This window comes from Mus musculus, chromosome 11 (genome assembly GCF_000001635.26).
Source record: "Mus musculus strain C57BL/6J chromosome 11, GRCm38.p6 C57BL/6J".
In the NCBI taxonomy this organism is placed as follows: Eukaryota; Metazoa; Chordata; class Mammalia; order Rodentia; family Muridae; genus Mus; species Mus musculus.
In genome coordinates this window covers 34895807-34901982 of record NC_000077.6, presented here as the reverse complement: position 1 = coordinate 34901982, position 6176 = coordinate 34895807, and the positions used below count along the sequence as shown (strand labels likewise).

Here is a 6176-nt window from a genome sequence, read left to right as displayed (position 1 = left end):
GTAACAGTCGTTCAAAAACAGCAGATCATGAGATTTCTTGACCCCTCCCAAAAATGTGTGATCCAGTTCCTATCATCAATCTGGTATGTGTGTGTGTGTGTGTGTGTGTGTGTGTGTGTGTGTGTGTGTGTGTTTGTACACATGTGTACTGTTCTTCTTTGGAAGGCCCTGACTAATATAACTATTATAATTCACATACTTTATTTATTGGTTTGTGTATACTATTTAAGAATATTTGAGGACTAGAAAAGACTTGCTTTTCATCCAGTTAGAATTGGTATCCTGCAAATGACCATTTTCTACTAGCTTAATAAATGTTTAAAGCAATCAAGAAAAAAATGCAGAGGCAGGGGAACAAGTAAGAAGAGACATAGCACAGAAATAATGTGTGATGCAGTTCCAACTGGATAGACAGGAGCTACCACTGTTTCTGAAGTCTCAAGTCTTGGCTATGACGCACAACTAATGTGGCTTTGGAAAGTGGCTTTGCCTGTCTGCATTCCTCTTGCCCTCTCCATGGCATGAAACATGTGCACTGTTGTGGTCATCCTGAACACTCAGAGAGAAGATACATATAGAGTCCTTGCCCTAGAACTGACTCCTTTGTTTTGCAAGGACAACCTTGCTGAGACCTGAAGGCTTTAGAGGATAAATATACTTGCACCTGGAGTTCAAGCACTTAGCAAGGAAAACCTTCGACCCTTCTCAACATATCCCAGGAGTCAAAAATCCATCTAAAGTGGATTGAAGTTGATCTTTTCCAGGTTTTGCAGGCAGGAACACATCCCTGAATTTACCCTCTGTGGGTAGAATGATCTGAGTCCAGTGGACTGGTTGCCAAGAGTGTCTGAAAGTTGATAGATACACTAGAACTTGTCTGGAGACATTCATTGGATTAAAGTCTTCATCAGGGATGGTAGACATGAATCTAAACAGACAAGAATGAGACCATTCCTCTCACCTTGTGGTCATCACTTGCCTAAGCTGAAGAGAGTGCTGTCAATGGGAAACAATGCCTGCTACATTTTTCCCCATTGCTGATTTCTTTGAATTTTGATTTGGGCAGGAATAAGCAGATATTATGAACTCTTACCTTGCCAACTCTCTTTTGAGGGAATCATTCAAGCCCTAGCTGAACTTCTCACCCCACCCTACTCAAGAATGGACAGGTCTCCAGTGGTTAATGTTCTAGCCTCAACTGATGTAACTATAGCAAATAGCATTTCTTTGCAAATGGCTAAGAGATCCTTTTCCCAGTTTGAAAGTTCTCAGATAATAGGGAGTAGGGCAGGGCCTCAAGCAAGATGAGCAACTCCACCCCACTTCATACTTTTTAACTAAAAGAGGGCAGCTCAGTTTAGTGATAGACAGGGCTTTCCCACCAAACATGGCCATGGGAGGGCTGCGTGATAGTTCGCTTCTTGATAAGATCGGGTGCAGAGGATAGCTAGTGTACAACTTGTCCTGTAAAACTAAATAACGTCTGCAGCCAAAATATCCTCACATTGATTAAATAACCTAGCATGTCTTTGGAGACTTCACCGTTCAGCTGCCATGATTTGTAAGCAAGTTCTCGACTGTACTGTGCTACCAGGATGTGTATTTGTGTTCTCCTTTGCTTAGGCCTAAGGGATAAGTGTGAAACTCTTTTAGATGTACAATAGATAATACAGGACCTAAAGGAATAAGTTAAAGTCTATCAAATTAAATTTAAAATTTTAAGAAACAATTTCATATAATTTGAAATTCAGATTAAAAACCACCTTTATTCCTACCATATAATGCATGTGTCAATATTTATAAAACTTGCCCAATTGAAAAGGATAACACATAGATCTACTTGATCTCTGTTTGTTCACTTTCCCCAGACCACTTCTCTCTTGTTTTTCAGCTTCAGGTCATCATCATCTTCTGTGTTTTTAGAACTTAACTTTATGTTGATGCATCAATAAACACTATTGCTCTTTATTTATTTTTCTGTGTGTGTTCCTGTGTAAGTTTACTCTTGCGTGTACAGGTACACATGAATTTGCACATGTATATGAGGGCCAGAGATGATAAGAAGCATCTTCCTCTATCCCTCTTCCACCTTATTCTTTTAAGACAAGTCCTCCTAATCCAACCCAGTGTTCTCTAAGGCTAGTCTCACTAATCAACTTGCTCTGGGGATCCCCTGTTTCTGTCTTGTGAGACTCTAGACATAGGTGAGCTGTCAAACCCACCCAGAATTTATGTGGCTGCTTTAAGCCCTGGACCATACTCACCCTTAGGGGTTGGTGATGAGGTGGCGTGGAATCAATGGCTCAGACTCCGGGAGCAGGTGAGAATGCAGCAGCAAGTTCATTTTAATTCTTGGGGAGAGCCTGCATCCTATTGGTCCCAAGCAAGTATGTTCTCCAAGTGGCAGTTCCTGATTGGCTGTCATGGTCTGTGTCATCAATCTCTAGGCTCTCAGGCAGGCTTCAGCTTGGCCCTCATGTGGAAGTTGCCTCTGTGGCTTTGCAGCCCTACTCACTGTTTACCAATGTTTATACAGAGGTCATGACCTCCTTCTCAATGAGGCCCGCCATTCCTCCTACACTCCTGCTTGCATGGTAACCATTGAGTCACTTCCCTTACCCTACACCCTTTCTTTCTTCCCTTTCTTCCCTTTCTTCCCTTTCTTCCCTTTCTTTCTTTCTTTCTTTCTTTCTTTCTTTCTTTCTTTCTTTCTTTCTTTCTTTCTTTCTTTCTTTCCTTCTTTCTTCCTTTCTTTTTGGATTTTTTATGTATTTACATTGCAAATGTTATCCCCTTTCCCGGTTTCCCCTCCAGAACCCCACCAGCCCTTCCCTCTCCCCCTGCTACTATGAGGGTGCTAAAAATATGGAACACTTCACGAACTTGCATGTCATCCTTGCGCAGGAGCCATGCTAATCTTCTCTGTATCGTTCCAATTTTAGTCTATGTGCTGCCGAAGCGAGCACCACCCTTTGTTTCTTAAACCAACTTCATCTGGATCATCTGAACATATTTTTTTTTCTGGCACTTCCATTTCCAAAATTTTATTTTTGATATAGATCCTCTTGGATGCCTATAGAACTAGATAATGAATTATATTTTACATTATAATATAGTGTAGTATATGTTCTATAATACAATTATCCCATAATTTCAATATACAGCATTTAATATATTTTTCTATCAGTGGATGCTTAGCTATATACTAAAATATGTTGTCCATTATGAACCAAGCTGAAGTGAGCATTCTTTTCAAAGACCTGCCTAGACCATAGGCATCTACAGAACATCTAGCATCCATTAATAAAGACCAACATGTGCCTCTGTGGTCACTGTGTGCTATCCTGGGGCCCCTTTGCTCTTGCTTGCAAGACATAATTATTATAAGTTCAGGAATTTTTGAGGTAGTTGTTAAGAGTTGTTATTATAAAAACAAGAATTATGTAAACTTACAATAGAAGAAACTAAGCTAAAATAGCTACTAACTACTCCAAGGCCTCCATTCCCTAATTATTTCTCCACGGTTTTCCACTCCATGTGCTCTCGAGATTAACGATTGCTGTGCTTTTGAGGTGGAAACATGATCCTGGGTTCTGGACTGCACACTTCCCAACTTTACATAATTACAGTCTTAGCTTCAAAATAGCCAGAGGGGAAGTATTTATACCACAGAAATCAACAATGCTTCAGAAATCAAGGCTAATTTTATCATTTTGTTCATTGTATAGACCAAGTGTCAACAAACATTTACTATAAAGGTCCATCTAGTAAATATTTTATGTTTTACTTGGCTTGGACTTTGTCAATATTCCTCCTCTTCCCCCTCCTCCCCTCCCCCTCTCCCTCCTCCTCCTCCTCTCCTTCTCCTTTTCCTTCTCCTTCTCCTTCTCCTTCTCCTTCTCCTTCTCCTTCTCCTTCTTCTCCTTCTTCTCCTTCTTCTCCTTCTTCTCCTTCTTCTCCTTCTCCTTCTCCTTCTCCTTCTCTTCCTCCTCCTCCTCCTCCTCCTCCTCCTCCTTCCCTCTCTCTCTCTCTCTCTCTCTCTCTCTCTCTCTCTCTCTCTCTCTCTCTCTCTCCTCTGTCTGCCTGCCTGCCTGCCTGTCTGTCTGTCTGTAATGTGGTATGGTGTGTGTGTGTGTGTATTTATATAGGGAAAGAAAAGCCAGTCAGATAATGGGATATACTTTGCTAACACAGGGTCTAGACATAGAAAAGTGAAGCACATTTAACTTGAAATGGGTTGTGTGTGCAGTCTTTACGCTACCTAGTGCAAAGCTTGAGGGAATCGTTGGAAAGCTTGAAGAAGTGTTACTCCAGTGTTTAAAAACTATCACCCAGTGCAGCAAAGAGGTTTACCCTTCACAAACAAATCAGCGTGTGACATGTTTTCATTATTTATGTCACCTTCGTTTTACTCGTTAATGTTAGAGAAAGCATAAACCCACATTCATCAGAAACCACACCTGGAAATGTAGTTGTTAAATGTTCATCAACTCTACTGAATCAAGCCCATGAAATTTATGCAAAAAAGGAACCCTTGTTCGTCTGATTATGTTCCCTTATTACCCTTAAATTGCATCTTTTCTCTCAGATAAGCACACGTGACTCTTGTTCATGGAGTTGGCATACCTTTGTTAGTCTTGCTGTGGACTTCTTAAAGCTGTTTTTAAATTTTTATATATGTAAATAATCATTACCATTATTTCATCTTGTGACATACCTTCATGGTGGTGACCCTCTTAAAATCAGAACCCACACTATAGTCATTCTTCTCTTTAGTGTTTCATTTGAAAGATGGGTTTCCAGGGCAGAAAGAGTGCTCTGTGGTAAAGAACACATTCTGTCCTTTCGCAGGACCAAAGTTTAGTTCCTAGCATTCACCTTGCATCACTCACAACCACTTGTAACTCCAGTTCCGGATGCTGGGATGCCTTCTCCTGGCCTTTGTGGGAACAAGCACACACGTGCATGCACATATACATGTAGGCACAAACACATACACATACTCACACACATATACACACAGAAATAAATAATTTTATTTTATGCTCATGGGCCACTGTAGAAGAGGATGCAACATGATTTATAAGAGTCAGCGGTTAGAGAAGACCAGGATAAAACAATTCCTCCAGACCACTGCACTAAGGAACCCATAGCAACTGTGGCTGCCTACACAAGACCTGTATAAGATCAACATTCTAGCATGGGGGGGGGGGGCTCACAAGCCCCACCCCTAAGAGTCAGTAAATGACTATTGACAGTAAATGGCTTCTAGGGAAGGGAGATTAAGTTATAGATCCCAGTAAGGTGGACCACACTCCAGGACAAGGCTCCATACTCATACTGTATGAGCAGCAGAAATTGAATTTGGTTGATTTTTTTTTTCCACAGAAGAGATGGAGAGGTAAAAGTGGATCCAGAAGGAGTTAAGAGGAGGAACTGGGGATTATATGTTCAAATTACATTGTATAAAATCCTTAAAAATTAATAAAATATTTTATATTTTAAATATTTGCATATTTTAATCATAAATTTTTAAAAATAATAATGGAGGTAAATCGTAATCCTTCATCAAGGTTAATATCAGGAAAATCAAGATTAGATGCATCCAATATGCAGATGACACTCTGTATATAATAAACACTCAGGGCAGGTTAGCTGTCAGAACTGTTAGCAGTTTGCATGGTATCAGTACCATCTCCACCATCCTTAGTGCTGTGGAAGCTCAAGATCCCCAAATAATACCTGACCTACAGCTGGCACACTGGAGTTTTAGGTTAGTGAATATGCCATCTTTTTAACATATGGAATGTACCAATTACCAAAGAGCTAAAACAAAATTGCTTCTAACATCTCTAGCACAAGATGTTTGATGATGTAGTGATACACAGATGAGTAAGACATAAACAGGACTCCCCGCTGCAAAAGGGCTGACAATCTGGCTGAGGGGTCGCCCTAAATAGTAGATGGAAATAAAAGAGGCTGTAAGTGCCAGGGTGTTAGTGATGAGAGAAGATACTGTTTTCTGTGCTGACAGGGAGGGACTGAGGAGGAGGGAGGTTCCTCTGTCCCTCACTCTTTACAGATCATTTTCTGTCTATGAAATACCCTCAACCCCTCTCACTAAGTATCAGGGAAGGCTCTCACATCTGGAATGACTAATGCAAATGTTGCCGTAT

At 40.6% G+C, this 6176-nt stretch overlaps 1 non-coding gene across 1 annotated transcript; it reads right to left on the bottom strand.

The window, feature by feature from the left end:
• Positions 1–2859: 2859 nt before the first annotated feature.
• Positions 2860–2966, bottom strand: Gm25799. Its single transcript, XR_003949977.1, has one exon. It is a non-coding gene; the product is annotated as a U6 spliceosomal RNA (small nuclear RNA).
• Positions 2967–6176: the final 3210 nt, after the last annotated feature.